At 40.7% G+C, this 17,265-nt stretch overlaps 1 non-coding gene and 1 pseudogene across 1 annotated transcript; one reads left to right on the top strand and one right to left on the bottom strand.

Annotated features, from left to right (window-relative positions):
• Positions 1-412: 412 nt before the first annotated feature.
• LOC116762175 lies at positions 413-904 on the top strand (annotated as a pseudogene).
• Positions 905-16,167: 15,263 nt separating this feature from the next.
• LOC116762969 lies at positions 16,168-16,331 on the bottom strand. Its single transcript, XR_004352393.1, has one exon. It is a non-coding gene; the product is annotated as a U1 spliceosomal RNA (small nuclear RNA).
• Between the last annotated feature and the right edge of the window lie 934 nt (positions 16,332-17,265).

Here is a 17,265-nt window from a genome sequence, read left to right as displayed (position 1 = left end):
AAAAAAACCCCATAACGTGGGGCTTCCCTGGTGTCGCAGTGGTTGAGAGTCCGCCTGCTGATGCAGGGAACACGGGTTCGTACCCCGGTCAGGGAAGATTCCACATGCCGCGGAGCGGCTGGGCCTGTGAGCCATGGCCGCTGGGCCTGCGCGTCCGGAGCCTGTGCTCCGCAACGGGAGAAGCCACAACAGTGAGAGGCCCGTGTACCGCAAAAAAAAACCCCAAAAAACCAATAACTCACTTTTTTGAATGGACAACAATCCCCAAAAAAGGAAATACAAATATCTTTTAAACATAAAAAGATGTTCAAACTCACTCATAATGAAAGAATACAAATTAAAATTATCCAGAGCTACCATTTTTCACTTACCAGATTAGCAAAGGTCAAAAGCTAGATAATACTCTGTGTTAATGAGGTTATGGGGAAAGAAAATCCCGCGAGAGCTGCTCGCCCCTTACCCGCGGGCTGCCGGTTTCAGCACAGCAGACTACGCGGGCGCTGCCGAGGCTCTGGGGGACAGGCTGCTGGGGTTCCCACTTCCGCCGCCACGGATTCGCTCCCGGCCGTGGTGGTTTCCTGTGCAGTAGCTGGGGAGCCTGCTGGTGTTTTATTTGGAGGCGTGGCTGGCCGACTCGATCTTCGGCCCAGACCGAGCCGTGGTTCCGGAAATGGAGTGGAAGAGCCAGGCCCTGCTGACGGTGGACGCAGTTCACGCCGGGAAGTTGGTGGAAATCACCGTCTTCGGGCGGCCGGCTGTCCAGCGCCGGGTGAAGAGCGTGCTCCTGAGCCTGGCGCCGAGTCACCGGGAGCAGGGCGCCCGAGCTGAGAAGATGGAACAACTCGAGGAGTTCTTGAAGGCCCAGGCACCAGGCCCCCAGGTCCCCCAGCGTCCTGTTGCGTAAGTGTTGTCAGGCGTATGAGAACAGTTCTCCTTCTGCTACTAAAGTTCAAGAGAAGCAAATATCCTTAAATCTATGCATTTATTTTTTTCCTGTATCTTGATGGATAGTGGTTTGATTATTTTACTGCTGATTATTATTTTGCTGATTAATTTACATTCCTATGAGCAATGGTTATTGCTCATAGGAATGTAAATTCGTGCAATTATGAAGGAGAGTTTAGCATTATCATCCAAAATCATAACTGTTCATCCCTATGATCCAGCAAATTCTTTCATTTATTTATTTGAATTTTATTTTTTTATACAGCAGGTTCTTATTAGTTATCTATTTTAAACATATTAGTGTATATACGTCAGCAAATTCTACTTAGAGAAATTTATCCTGCAAATTACACATACACACACACACACACACACACTTCCAAAACAACACATATATAAGGTTATTCATTGCAACATTGTTTGTAAGTTAAAAGCATTAGAAATAAGTGTGTCCTCCATCAAAAAGAGTTAAATAAACTTTGGTGCATTTGCACAAAGAAATAAGATACCAGCTTCTCCTCTGCCCAGCCTGTGAATGTCAGCTTTCCTCTACACTCAGTCCCAGGTCTTCTTCATTCTCACTCTCAGTAGTGTCTCCCATGCCATGGCTTTAAATGTCTTCATAGAAAATAGCTCATATCAGAAACCTAATCGTCATCTTTGTTGTTTCACTCTCCCACATTCCCTTCACCAAATACCACTAACCCAGCTCAAAAATATTTTGAGTCTTTTAAACAGCTTTATTGATGTGTAACTGACATGAAATAAACTGCCCATAATTAAGATAAAATAGGTGTATTATTTAGTTAGTTTTGACACAGGTACACTCCCAAAACTATCACCACAATCAAGATAATAAACAAATCCATTACCCCCAAAAGTTTCCTAATGCCCCCTTGGAATCCTGCCAGCCCACCCCCCATCACCCCACACCCCCATCCCCAAGCAGTAACTGATATGCTTGCTGTCACTATAGCTCATTTTGCACTTTCTTGAACTTTAAATAAATAGAATCATACAGTATGAACTCCGTCAGACTTCTTTCATGCATCATAATTATTTTACAATTCATCTACATTGTTGTATGCATTAATAGCTCATTCCTTTTTTTGCTGAGTAATGTTCCACTGTATGGAAATATCACAATTGTTTAAACTCACCTATTGATGAACATTTTTGATCCTTTCCACATTTAGCTATTACATATCAAGTTGTTATGGATGCAAAAATATATTTAATCCATCCAGTTCCCTTCATTTAAAAAAAAGTAGTATGTTCTTTCTATTTTTTAAGAAATATTTTTTTATTTATCTGGTTGCGCTGGGTCTTAGTTGCAGCGTGTGGGATCTTTAGTTGTGGCATGCGAACTCTTAGTTGCAGCATATGGGATCTAGTTCCGTGACCAGGGGTCAAACCCGGGCCCCCTGCACTGGGAGTCTTATCCACTGGACTGCCAGGGAAGTCCCTCTTCTTTCTATTTTTAATGCCTCACTTAGTCTGCAGTTATCTCTAATGAGTAGATGTAAGGTTCCTTAACTAATCTTTTATCTTCTACTCTTCATCCTACCCAATTTATTCTCCATCCTACAACTACAGTTAACTTCAAAACATATGAGTGCACAGTCCTTTCTTATTTAAAGTCCTTCAATGACCACCACTCTCCACTCTCCTCCCACCCACCCAGTATACTAAAAATAAAACCCAAACTCCATAGCCTAAAGATAATCCAACCTGCCTTACCCAACCTATCCTCTTTAACTTCATATAGTACCACCATCTCTCATGGTTATGCTTCTTGACCTACATGATCTTTCTCTCATTTCCTCAGAATAAAATTAAGGATTATAAAACAACTACCTAAATTTCCTCCTGCTCTTAAAGAGGTTACAGTGAGATGGATTGACCCATTTAAGAAGTGAAGCAAGGAGTCTTTGATCTAAGGAAGAAGGAAAATGAACAAGGCCAAAAACTATGCAGGTCCTTGATGCTGATGGTCAAGGTGCTAAAAGGCAAGTCCAGGTAGGTCACCAAGTCTTTTCATAGATAAAGGCCACAGAAAAGCAACCCAAAATAAAATATGTACAGCTGAAAACAACGGTATGAAATTTAAAAAGATGAAAATTATTAGTGATGATTACTGATATGGAATACAGACAAGGGAAATCTAATATAAAAATAATTGATATTCCTAAAGAAAAGAAGCAAATGGTAAAGCAAAAAGTTCTGAAAGATTTAATGACAAAAAGAGAAGACTTAATCCACCAGAAAATTTTTCCCAGGAAAATCAAAGTGTAATTTTGTGTCCAATCAATTGTACTTGAAACATAAAGGTAAGAAACAGACTTTCTCAAATAAGCAGCAGTTCATGAAATTTAGTGCTCACAAGCTCTTTGAGAGTCATCCAACATCAAAATACAGCAAGCCGAAAGAAACTAGAAATGGAGGTTCCATGGCCAATGAATGGTGGGTCATTAAACTCATTCAATGGTTTAAAGAAAAAGCAGTGCTGTGAGAATTATGTTTACAAGAGAGAACAAATTTATGAATCTTGATAAGGTAAAAGTAACAATAGGCTTACCAGAAATGTGGTCTTGAAGGGATGAGGTAAGGATAGTGTCAAGTTTCTCATCTTCAGAGCAGGAAGTCCATAGATACTGTTCAAGTGGAAGTCTTTTGGTATTTGGGGGGGTTTTTTGTTTGTTTTATAAATTTATTTTATTATTTATTTATTTATTTTTGGCTGTGTTGGGTCTTTGTTGCTGTGTGTGGGCTTTTTCTAGTTGCAGTGAGCGGGGGCTACTCTTCGTTGTGGTGCACGGGCTTCTCGTTGCAGTGGTTTCATTTGTTGCAGAGCACAGGCTCTAGGCGCATGGGCTTCAGTAGTTGTGGCACGTGGGCTCATTAGCTGTGGCTCGTGGGCTCTGGAGCACAGTAGCTGTGGTGCACGGGCTTAGTTGCTCCACCACCTGTGGGATCTTCCTGGACCAGGGCTCGGACCCATGTCCCCTGCATTGGCAGGTGGATTCTTAACCACTGTGCCACCAGGGAAGTCCCTTGTTGTTTTTTTTAAGTGAAAGAATCTTCTGAAATTTTAGACTTATCTTTTAGGAAATAAAATTGCTTGATATGAAGAAATTCTTATTAATCTGAGGTTGAGCAATTCTGTCAATTTCATTTGTTTTTCTCCTGTTAAATTCAAGTAAAGAAAAATTGAATGCTTTTTATTTTTGAAAAGCATTTATGATGAGATCCTATTTTTTAAAAATAATTTTATTTATTTTTGGCTGCATTGGGTCTTTGTTGCTGCGCACAGGCTTCCTCTAGTTGCGGTGAGCAGGGGCTGCCCTTCATGGCAGTGTGCGGGCTTCTCATTACGGTGGCTTCTCTCATTGTGGAGCACAGGCTGTAGGGGCACAGGCTTCAGTAGTTGTGGCACACGGGCTCTAGAGCGCAGGCTCAGTAGTTGTGGCGCACGGGCTTAGTTGCTCTGCGGCATGTGGGATCTTCCTGGACCAGGGCTCGAACCTGTGTCCCCTGCATTGGCAGGCGGATTCTTAACCACTGCGCCACCAGGGAAGCCCTCTGAGATCCTATTTTTATAAAATTATATCTATACACACATAAAGATACATATAAAGAGAGATGATGACAAAGATCTTGTCTGCCAAAAGTTAATGATGATTATTTCTGGGTAGTTGATAGTGGGTTTTGTTTTGCTTGGTTTTTTGTTTTTTACTTTCTTCTTTAACTTTTCTGTAGTACTTAATTTGTGGTGGTAAGCATGAATCAGTTTACAAAACCCATACTTTTTAATAGGGTGTCTGCCTTCTGAGCTATCACAGGGTACGGCTGGGAAGAGGGAAGTTGACCAGAAGGCCCACTGATCATGGGTCTCACACTTTACAAAGACAAGAAACTCAGATTTTTCAATGTTCTCTCCAAAATGAAGATGCACATATTGTAACTGAGATACACTGACAAAATTAAATGTTGAAAACATAGCACATTTTCTTCTTTTTAAAATTATACCTGGAGCTTCAAGATATCCATGCCTCTTTCACACCCTGAGAAGCCCTGCATACATTATTCAAAGTTAAGAAATGCCAGTTTAACGCAATGGGAAGGATAGGACCCAGAGGAGGAATCCTGGTTCTCCCTTCTACGTCCTAGATTATGCCCAGTTTTGAGCTTTCTACCAGGCGAATACTATGCAATCCTGATACTGTCATCTACAGAGCTGCAAGCATTGAACAAAACTAGGCCTGGTTAGGTAATGCACAGATTTTGTGTTATGATGCTCATAGCTGATTAATTGCTTAGATTTGGCTTGACTTTGGTCCGCCTTTGATCTGATCACTCGATTCCTAATTTTACTACTTGACTTCAGCAAAAACTCACTGCTTTTCTTACTAGATCTATGATTAAATTATCCGCATTTTTTTTAACTTACATCACATCTACGGGTACCAGTTCCTACTTATTCCTTGGCTCACTGTTTCTTGACCCCTGGCTGGCTGTAGTAGTGTGATATTGGACAAAATGGACCAAGAAAGCAGTGCAACTCACTAGGTTATTAAAGTTTCTATAGCAGTGAAAAGTGAAAAGGATTCATGAGAGTGTTGAGAAATTCTGGCCAGATCAACATCCAGGTTGATGAAACTGAGCACCTCATGGGAAGCTGGTCCTGGGACTCATGGGTTCTCCCTGCCCATAAGGTGTGTTAGAAATAGTTTTAGAAATAGAAATAGAATCACGTGATCAGATCAAAGGCACACTTACCCTACAAGGAATCCTAAAGAGACTCCTTCAAATGAGGTAAAAAGACCTTAGACAGTAACTCTAATTCTCACAAAGAAACAAAGAGCACCAGTAAAGGTAGCTACATAGGTAAATATATATAAAAGACAGCATAAGTTTATCCTTGTTAGTAACTTTTTCCTTCTATATGATTTAAAAGACAGATGCAAAAAGCAATAATTATAAAACTGTTGATGGGCTTATAATTCATAAAGATGTATAGTTGTAGGACAATAGTAACATAAAGAAGAGAAAAGGAGTGATACTGAAGTAGAAAAAAAAATTGGAGAAAATAAATAAAATACAATAAATCCTAGCTCTGCTAGTTCTATAATCTTGAGCAATTTTTTTTACCCCATCCTGAGTCTCAGTATTCTCCATACAGAGTGCAATATTTACCTTATCCTTAAGTAAAATAATATTTATTTTACAAGCTTGTTGAATGGATTAGTGAAAACAATTTTCTGGAAACATTTTGCACAATGATTTGCACAGGTGCTCAATAAATGCTAGAACTGCTTCTTCTGAGTAATGGGTACTTGTCAGTTTATTATACTACTTTCTCGACTTTTCTGTATCTTGAAAATTTTTTACAGTAAGAAAAAAATTTTAGTGCCAGCTTCATTCCTTTTATGGTCTTTTCTTTGCTTCTTTCTGATTTAACCTATAATTTGATGAATGAGCCTAGAGAAAGAGGAGGTTAACTCTAAATGACTAACTAAGTTATCTCCACAAGGATTTTCTTAGGGGATGCAAGCAGATGAAACATGAATTAGGAAGTTCTCAACTCCACTTTGCACAGAGGTATGTCACATAAATTTAAAATGCAAAAATCCAAATTAACGAAGACAGTTGTTTGTCTTTGTCCCCTGTCCTCTAGGACAGCCACCAATGATACACACTTCGTGGTCTCCATGTCTTTGTATAATCCCCAACCCGGAAGTGTGGGCTGGATCTAACAAGTCACGTCTGATAAATAGAATGCAATAAATAAAGGTGATGGGGTGTCACTTCTGAGATTTAGTTATAAACAACTGTGACTCTGTCTTGATGGTTTTCTTTCTCTCTCTGGCTCTGCTCACTTGCTTGCTCTGGTGAAGCAAATGTACATATTGTGAGCTGCCCTATGGAGTGACCCACAAGTAAGGAACTGTAGGAAGCCTCTGGCCAAAATCCACGTGTGTGAACTTGGAAATGAATCCATTTCCAATTGACCTGGAGATGACTAGCTCTGCTGACACCTTGATAGTAGAAAGCCTAAACCACAGGACCCAGATAAGCAGCACCAGATGCCTGACCCAGAGACTGAGAGATAATAAATGTTGTTGCTTTAAGCTGCTAAATGTTGGGGTAATTTTTTATACAACAACACACAACTAAGACACCTGTTTCTTGACAAAAGGAATCAGTGTAGAATGTCTATAAAGATCTTCTATGGATTCAAAATATGATAAGCCTTTCCAGAAATCAACTTACACAAATTTTTTTGGAACACTTCTTTTGCAGAAAGCATATTTATATATGCTTTATAGGAGTTATATAAGAGTAAATAGGAGTCACACTGACCACCCAGAACATTCTTATAAAAATTTAAAGTTAAAATTTAAGGTTACCTTAAGATTCTCCTTGTCTATTTGTTTTTCCCAATCACTCTTATTGTCCCAGTTCCTCTACACAAAATTAATTTGTTAAAAAGAAGGAGGAGCAAGAAGAGGAGAAGGAGGAGGACGAGGAAGAGGAGAAAAAAAAGAAGAATAAACAACCAGAGAGGTCATCAAGTTTTCATTGGCCAGATGAGATTTACAAACCAGACTTTTAAAAATACTTTGCATGCCAAGAAGATTCACTGAGAAAAGTAATTTCCTACACTGATGGCTATTCTCTACCTGAATCATGAAGACACCTCCTGAATTTTCTGGAACAGTCCCAATTTCAAATCTTCTGCTCCACTTTCCCCTAAGTCAACTTGTACTTGACAAAATCACATATGCTGATTTGGGTTTGGAAATAATGGGTCCCTAAAATCCTGAATTGCTCTTGAACTAGGCTTGTGTCATTGGTGGGCACAGTATATCAACTCACCTACTAATTATTCACTGAGATCCTTTGATAGCTTCAGTGCTCTGCTATGACAGTCAAAAGAAGGAGCGGAGGGCTTCCCTGGTGGCGCAGTGGTTGAGAGTCCGCCTGCCGATGCAGGGGACACGGGTTCATGCCCCGGTCCAGGAAGATCCCACATGCCGCGGAGCAGCTGGGCCCATGAGCCGTGGCCCCTGAGCCTGCACGTCCAGAGCCTGTGCTCCGCAACAGGAGAGGCCATGACAGTGAGAGGCCCGCGTACCGCAAAAAAAAAAAAAAAGGAGCGGAATCTTACAGAAGCCTATAGCGTATTTGGGGAGACTGAACAGCATATATGAAGGTACAGAGCAATCAATTAACTGGCTTCTGGATATAAGAGGTAACTCAGTCGTTCAGAAAAGGAAGGGATCCTTGAGAACTAAAGAAATCTTAGGAGTCCTCATGGAGGAGGAGGAGGACTTGAGATGGAACAAAGGAAGAGTTGACTTCATTTTTGCTGTTCAGAAGTACAAGGTGGGACACAATGAAATCACAGAACAATTAAGGAAAGAGAACACATGTGGAGGCGTACCTCAAAGGTAGGTTGGATATGAAGAATGTTCCTAGTCCAGTGCTATGTATCTGATCATTGTAATAATGTTAATCACTCCTTTAACGCCTATTGCTTGCCAAGCACTATGTTAAACACTACACACTTACTATCTCATTTATTCTTTTCTTTTTTTTTAGTTTTTATTGGAGTATAGTTGCTTTACAATATTGTGTTAGTTTCTACTGTACAGCAAAGTGAATCATCATTTACTCTTTATAAATAAGACTTACTATTCTTTACAGACAAGCACACTGAGGGGCCCAGAGAAGTTAAATAACTCACCTGAGGTCACAAGCTAATATGTGGCAGAGCCAAGATTTGTAATAGGCAAGAACAAATCTCACTCCATATTGGATCTGTTTCTTTTACTTTAACCTCTGTTTTCTATTGCTTTTGCTACAAGTTAAGAATGTTGCCTGTAGCCTGAAATATACAGGACAGCCCATTCTCAAAGCTCTGACCTTTAAAAGTGTAACACTTTTCCATTGATATAGAGATTAAAAAGTTGCACAACAGCACATTTGTCTTATTGGAGGTTTACAGGAACATCATGACCTGACCTACATGGACAGCTGCTAGAACAAAGGATTCTGACACCAAGAAGTTTGCAACAACTAACCATGCCCCTCCTGTTTGGTATAAAAGAAGCCTGAGGGCTTCCCTGGTGGCGCAGTGGTTGAGAGTCTGCCTGCTGATGCAGGGGACACGGGTTCCAGCCCTGGTCTAGGAGGATCCCACATGCCACGGAGCAGCTGGGCCCGTGAGCCACAACTACTGAGCCTGCGCGTCTGGAGCCATGCTTCGCAACGAGAGGCCACAACAGTGAGAGGCCCGCGCACCGCGATGAAGAGTGGCCCCCGCTCGCTGCAACTGGAGAAAGCCCTCGCACAGAAACGAAGACCCAACACAGCCAAAAATAAATAAATTTATAAAAAATAAATAAAATTTAAAAATAAATAAAAGAAGCCTGAATTCTAACTTGGGTAAGATAGTTCTTTAGGACACTAGTTCATCATCTTCTCTGACGCCTGGCTTTCCAGATAAAGTCACTGTTCCTTGCCCCAACAACTTGTCTCTCAACTTATTGGCCTGTTGTGTGGTGAGCAGTACAAGCTTGGACTCAGCAACTGATTCAAGTCCAGGTATGACTGACACCAAAGCTCAAGCTCCTAGCCATGATGCTATCCTAAAATTGAGTATAGAAAACTGCCCAAGAAACATTAGTGCTGAAACTCTTCTGCAAACTCTTCATAGGTAAGTGTCCCACCTGGCCAACCTGAGAGTTCCATCTAATGGGTAGTGAGGACAGACCAAGTGCAGGGGTACTGCACAGCGTAGGAAGCACATACCCTTCCAGTCTTGGCCATACTACTCTCCAGCTGTGGAACTCCTGCAAAGCCACTGACTCTTATTTTCCCTGTGTGGTCTTTAAGGTCACGGTCACCTCTAAACTCTGTGTGCAGTATTTGTTTTGCATGCAGAAGGCTTACTTCTCATGACTACACCAAAAATATCCTAACACAATGGTGGGATGTATTGATTTCAAACATCCTTTTTTTGTAGCTCTGAGCTACTAACCTACCACCTAATAAACATGTCTTTGTTCTCCTTGGATGTAACAACAAATGCACATAAGTAATTGCATTAAAACTTATGTGTCATCAATTACTACTACTCACTTTGGGCTCAAGAAGTGCAAAGCCTCAAGGCAAAATGGAAGCTCTAACTTATTTTGCAAAGAGGGTAAAAGACAAAAGACATGTGAATTCTTAAGAAGCTAGAAGGAGGCTTGTTTCTGTCACTCCTAATTCAACTCTCAAACCTAACCTGGTGGTGTTCAAAACATTTCTATGAAGGGAAAATATCTCACCATCTACAGAGACTTCAGTATTCTTTTATCCCAAGGAAACTAAAATATTTCCTATTTTTGCTAATTGGACATATCTTCACATTAGGTTATTGCTTTTTTCTGTTTTGCTTTGTGTTTCCCTGATTGGCTTATTGAACTCAGTTTCACATAATCCTTTGAGCAATATCCCCAAAACGGCAGTGTTGTGTTTAACCTAGTTCTATGACAAAGTAAACTGCTTTCCTTCATACTTTAAATGGAAATGTTTTCTTATTGTTCTAATCCCCCATATTCATTTCTGGGATGTTATTCCTCATAAAAGCTCTTTCTCATTACAGAAAATGAGAAGCATAAACAGCGTGGACCTCCTAATGTAGAGTGATGAGAATGTTCTAGAGTAAATGTGGCTAGATCGCAGCTAGTTCTTCTGCGTGTCAACATGCATATTAGGAGAAACTGGAATGGGGCTTGAATTTTATTCTCTTCCAGAATTTGGGATCTCATTCACTGCATTCTTCTGTTTCAGAATTTGGAATACTGAAGGATACTATTAAGTCAGAAACTGAAGGGTTAGAGATTTTACCCTACTTGCAAGCTAACAAGTAAGGCTGCCCTATACAGTTGTATATACATGACAGTGACAGACGAATACACACCGTTTGGACATAGACAAAACTGTTTATTAATCACAACAAAACAGCACTCAAAGCAATACCTTGCATCAGTTCCCAAAACCCCCATCCCCACAGAGTGACACAGTGGGGACCAGATGTCACCTAGGCAGCCACTGGGGTGCACTGCAAGAGAGAAATCCCCAAATTAGGAAAAACTGATTTATATAGGGCTATTGCTGGCTTGCCCATTCTCCCCTCCAGGGAAATAAAGAGGTTTTATTTTTCCTCTGGAGTGTAAGCAAATCTCTTCAGGGAGAGGAAGAAGATTTTTACTAACCTGGAATGTGTCTAGGGAGGGAGACATTTACAAGCTTTATTATCTCTAGCTTCCAAGGTCATTTGCTCTGCAAACATCCTTGAACCAATGGTCCAAAAAGTATAGGAAATGCCATGAAGAACTGCCTTCCAAAGCAGATAGGACTGGGGACGGAAAGTGAGTGCTGTCTCCAGAAAGCAATTTACCCCAGCAAAGCCCACGAGTCTTGGGCCTCCCTCCCAGACCAGCCCCGACCTGCGTGCTCTGGACTCCAGGCTGCCGGTTCACATCCCAACCCTAAATCAGGGAGAAGCTGAATCCCAAAACCTAGTGGACTCTCAGCTGAAAACCAGAAAAGACCTGGCAGAGAGGGGGGAAAAATCCGTTAGACAGAAATCAGAATAATCAAATAATAGGTGGTACTTGAGAGAGAATGGTTTTTAGAGAATTTTCTAAGCTGATCTGAATGCCTCATTGCTTTCTTATATCATATGCATAGGCTTGGACAAGGCAGGGAAGAAACAGATTAAAGTGCCTGTCAGTTTAGACAATATCCCTGGAGTATAGGGATTGCTCAAAGAGCCCTCAGGTTAAGCCAAAGGAGAAATGATATTACCCAAGATGGGTTCAGGGTGGAAGAGAATTTATCCTGTAATGTCCATGTCCACAGTCCATACAGTCTGACTCTTTATTATGCAGACAGACCTGCCAGGAGGAGCTCGCATCAGCAGCCCCCATGATTATAACCAATTAAGACGCTTCATTAGTATATTTCCATTTCTCAGAGTGAAAAACTGGTCTGAAATGGGACAAGCTATTGTTGACAACCCAAGGTACCAATGAGTGCACTGCTTGGAAATGTCATAGTGGTTCTTTGGCGAGAATAGCTTTGAAACTGGGTTATGCTCTCAGCAACAAATCACCGAGTGTTCCTGAAAAATTGAAAGCATCTTGTCTGGGGAAGAGGCATTACTTCTATTTTCTAGCTAAGGTATTTTCTGGTGTTCTGGGGAGGCAAACAGCCAAGATATAGTCTCTTCAGGCTTTCATTTGCTAAGAAAAATGGCCCTTCAGAATCTGGGATATTTTGGGCGCATTAAGCTGAGTGAAATTTGGGGTCATCTAACAGGTTAATGATCCAAATCATTAAACGGGCTACACTAATCTTCCTTCCCACAAGAACAATGTCAGTCATTTGACTTCTAAAAATGAGGGCACTAGGAAACAGAAGTTGAGATGGGAAAAATTGTGGGCAGCTTGTATGCTCTTTAAACAAGTTCAGGTTCTAATTCAAGAGGAAGAACGTTTACAGGGGTCTTCTCTCTGCACACAAATTATATCTTTAAATATATATACAAATTGTTTTTTTCTTTGCTTTTAGAATGCTAGTGCTATAAATTAAGTGTTAATTGCTTCGTTTATTGTCCACCTCTTGTAGTTAAAATATGCTTTATATACTATGATTAAATTAACCTCTCTTTGGAACTTCCCTGGCAGTCCAGTGGTTAAGAATCCATGCTTCCACTGCAGGGGCCATGGGTTCAATCCCTGGTTGGGGAACTAGGATCCTGCATGCCAAGCAGTGCAGCCAAAAACAAAAATTAAATTAAGCTCTCTTTGTAAACCAGCCATTATGCCTTCATTTGTGTATCTTTGCTCCATAAAATACTGTATTCACAACCTCCTAAGCTTCTAACCTTTAGGAGTATTTACTTAGCCATTATGTCATTCAAACTCAGATTTTTCCATTTTTAATCTCGAGGATTACTCAATCCTTGAGATCTGGGACAACGTTAAAAGTGCTAGAAACAATGCTTCCAAGTCCTTACCTCTCCCTATTTCCTATGTGTGTTCAAGCCATTAAGTCTTTCTTTTTTAAAAAAAAAAAAAAAAAAAAATTATTTATTATTTATTTATTTTTGGCTGCGTTGTGTCTTTGTGGCTGCGTGCGGGCTTCCTCTAGTTGCGGCAAGCTGGGGCTACTCTTTGTTGCGGGGCGCAGGCGTCTCATTGCAGTGCTTCTCTTCTTGCGGAGCGTGGGCTCTAGGCGCGCGGGCTTCACCAGTTGTGGCACGCGGGCTAAATAATTTTGGCTCACAGGGTTTGTTGCTCTGCAACATGTGGGATCTTCCTGGACCAGGGCTTGAATCCATGTCCCCTGCATTGGCAGGCGGATTCTTAACCACTGCGCCACCAGGGAAGCCCCAAACCATTAACTCTAAAGAAAATATTTCTTCACGAAAAATAAGGTTTTCCCAGACAAGCTTTGATGGTCATCTGAGGTGGACAAACCCAGAGGTGCCACAAGCAGGTCAGTCTAACACAAAGGACACACCATAAACGAGTGGTGATTCTACTCTGGAAAATAAATTTCTACCAAGAGGAGTGGTACTCAGGCATCATCCAATATTACAAAAGAAGGAAATCCTGTCTCTCTTAAACAAAATAGAATCCAGAACCTCCAAAGTTCATAGGTGGGAAGTGAAAATCCAGATAGGAAAGTCTCTGAAAAAGTGACTTGTTTTAGTCCCACTCTGTGGTAGGCAGAATTCTTAGATGACCCCCAAATAACATGTAATCCCCCCTCCTTGGCATATGGGTAGAATCTGTGAATGTGATGAGCTATTACTCCTGTGATTAGGTTACGTTATATGGCACAGTTGCCTTTTTTTTAATTGTCGTAAAAAACACTACATAAAGTTTACCATCTTAACCATGTTAAAGTGTACAGTTCAGTAGTGTTAATTATAATCAAATTGTGCTGCAGGTCTCCAAAACTTTTTCATCTTGCAAAATTGCAACTCTGTACCCAGTGAAAAGTAGTTCCCTATTTCCCTCTCCCTCCAGCCTCTGACCACTTCCATTCTACTTTATGCTTCTATAAATTTGAGAACTTTAGATATTTCGTATAAGTGAAATCATATAGTATATATCTTTCTGTGTGTGACTGGCTTGTTTCTCTTAATGTGCTCAAGTTTTATGAACGTTGTAGCCTATGACAGGGTTTCGATCTTTTGTAAGGCTGATTAATATTCCATTGTATGTATATACCACATTTTGTTTATCCACTCACCCATTGGTGGACATGTGGGTTGCTTCTGTCTCTTGACTATTATGAATAATGCTGCAGTGAACATGGATGTGCAAGTATCTCTTTAAGACTCTGCTTTCGAATCTTTTGGATACATACCCAGAAATGGGATTACTGGATCATACAGTAGTTCTATTTTTAATTTTTTGAGGAGCTGCCATAATGTTTTCCATGACAGTTGCACCATTTTACAATCTCACCAACAGTACACAAAGTTTCCAATTTCTCCACATCCTTATAAACACTTGTTATTTTCTGTTTTTTGATGGTAGCCATCCAAATAGGTATGACATGATATCTCATTGTGGTTTTGATTTGCATTTCTCTAATGATTAGTGATGCTGAGCATCTTTTCATATGCCTTTTGGCCATTTATATCATCTTTGAAGAAATGTCTATTCAGGTCCTTTATTCATTGTTTAATTAGGTTATTTTGCTATGATTTAGTTGAAGGAGTTCTTTATATATTCTAGATATTAACTCCTTATCAGATATATGATTTGCAAATATTTTTCTCATTCCATAGATTACCTTTTTTTTTTTTTTTTTGGCTGCTTTGGGTCTTCGTTGCTGCACATGGGCTTTCTCTAGTTGTGGCAAGCGGAGGCTACTCTTCATTGTGGTGCACGGGCTTCTCACTGCGGTGGCTCTCTTGCTGTGGAGCACGGGCTCTAGATGTGCGGGCTTCGGTAGTTGCAGCACGCAGGCTCAGAAGTTGTGGCGCACAGGCTTGGTTGCTCCGTGGCATGTGGGATCTTCCTGGACCAGGGATTGAACCCATGTCCCTGCATTGGCAGGTGGATTCTTAACCACTGTGCCACCAGGGGAAGTCCCTCTATAGATTACCTTTTAATGTTGATTTTTTTCCTTTGATGCACAGAAATTTTTGAGCTTGGAGTAGTACCCTATGTATATTTTTGCTTTTGTTGCCTGTGCCTTTGGTGTCACATCCAAGAAATCACTGCCAAATCTTAAGGTCATGAAGTTTTCCCTGTTTTTTTTCCTAGGAATTCTATAATTTTGAGTCTTACATTCAGATCTTTAATCCATTTTGAGCTAATTTTTGTATGTATTGAAAGATAAAGGTACAGTTTTGTTATTTTGCATGCGAGTATCCAGTTTTGCCGGCAACATTTGTTAAAGAGACTGTCCTTTCCCTATTGAGTGGCTGCTTGGCAGCCTTGTTGAAAATCATGTGCTTGTATATACAAGGATTTACGTTGGGCTCTCTGTTCTATTTTATTGGTTTATATGGACACAGTTGACTTTCAGAAAGAAAGATCATTCGGGGGTGCCTAACCTAATCACATGAGCCATGTAAGAGCAGAGAATTTTTTCTGGCTGGTCACTTGAGCAAACCAGCACGAGCAAGATTTGACAAAGGCACGTTACTGAGATGAAGGGGGACCTGTGGCTAAAACTTGAGAGCAGCCTCTAGGAGTCGAGAGTGTGCCCCAGTTGACAGCCGGCAACTGCAAGGAAATGAATTCGGCCAACAATCTAAATGAGCTTGAAAGTGGATCTTTTTCTAGTCGAACCTCGTGATGATAACACAGCCGATTCAACATTTTTATTTCAGCCTCATGAGACCCTGAACAGAGGACTCAGTTAAAACGTGCCAGACTGCTAACATACAGAAATGGTGAGATAGTAAATCTCTGGTATTTTGAGATGCAAAATTTGTGGTACTTGTTACACAGCAAGAGAAAACTAACATACCCAGGTCACACCTTCCTCTTTTGATGAGGTCATTCTAATCACTGGGGCCATTAGTCCACTGGACTCCATGGCTCCTTTGTTCTGACCAAAGTTGAGACTGAATGAAACCTTTTTCTTTTTTCTCTTTTTATTTACTTATCTTTAAGGAGGAATTTTTTTTTTTTCCAGGGGAAAGTGCGAACACAGTCCCCCACTACCACAAATTATGCAGTCGAGTTTCCCACATTTGGGGAAATCGCAGGGGTCAGCACATCCGGAGTGCAATGGATAAGCCTCGCCCTGGGAAAACCACCTTCGTGATCATGGTATCTCCCCTGCCAGGTAAGTATTAAGGAGGAATTTTTAAGTTAATGTATTAAGTTTGTAAATAGGTAATATGTTCAGAAATACGTGGTTCGGAAATCAAAACATGTAACATCTCTACATATTACAGTGAGAGTAATCCCTCGTCGGCCTGTTCTGTTATCCCTCATCTGCCTGTTATCACCTGCCAACCATCTCCCCAGGGAACCACTGCTTCTAGTTTCTTGATATCCTTCCTGAGTTATTTTAAATGCATATATGTGACCAAAAAAACTGTTAATTACTCCCAATATCAATTCTCTTCTTAAATAGCATTAGAATTTTTATTGGAGCAAATGGCTGCCAGGAATCAAAATTCTATTCCCCAGGGTCCCCTAGAGCTGGGTGTGACCAGGTGTGGCAGCTTTCCAGAACCTTCCTTGGTGTATGCCCTTTGTCCCTTCTTCTTCTCCTTTTCCATCCCACTGCCTGGAAAGGAGATACTTCCTTGGACCGAGGACAAGGCCATGCCCTAAGAATGGAGGGCAGGTGAGCTAGAAGGAAACTAGCCCTGTGAGTGTGTCACGTAGCAGAGCCCTGACTCCATTCTGGACTGCCTTCCCCTAGATATTTACAGAGAGAAATGATCTTTTATCTTTTTTAAGCCACTGTTCTTTTTGAGTATTATCACTGGAAGCTAAACCTAATTCTTAACTAACACAATATTTTTAAAAATATGAAGATATAGTCTCCCTTACCCCTTCTTTTACCAAAATAATAGAATATTACATAATTCAATATTACATTGCTCTGTATTTTCCTTCTTTGACGTAACGATTTATCTTGTAGCTCTTTCCATTTTGTACTGTCAGGGAGGACAAGAAGTAGATGGCACACTACAAACAGGTGTTAAGGGAAAAATGACAGGACTAATTATAAAGATTTGGGCAGGGTTAGGAGAAACCAGTAAGGGAAGGGGAA

This window comes from Phocoena sinus, chromosome 11 (assembly GCF_008692025.1).
Source record: "Phocoena sinus isolate mPhoSin1 chromosome 11, mPhoSin1.pri, whole genome shotgun sequence".
NCBI classification, from domain to species: domain Eukaryota; kingdom Metazoa; phylum Chordata; class Mammalia; order Artiodactyla; family Phocoenidae; genus Phocoena; species Phocoena sinus.
Note: the sequence above shows the minus strand (reverse complement) of the source record. Positions and strands in the feature narration are given on the sequence as shown.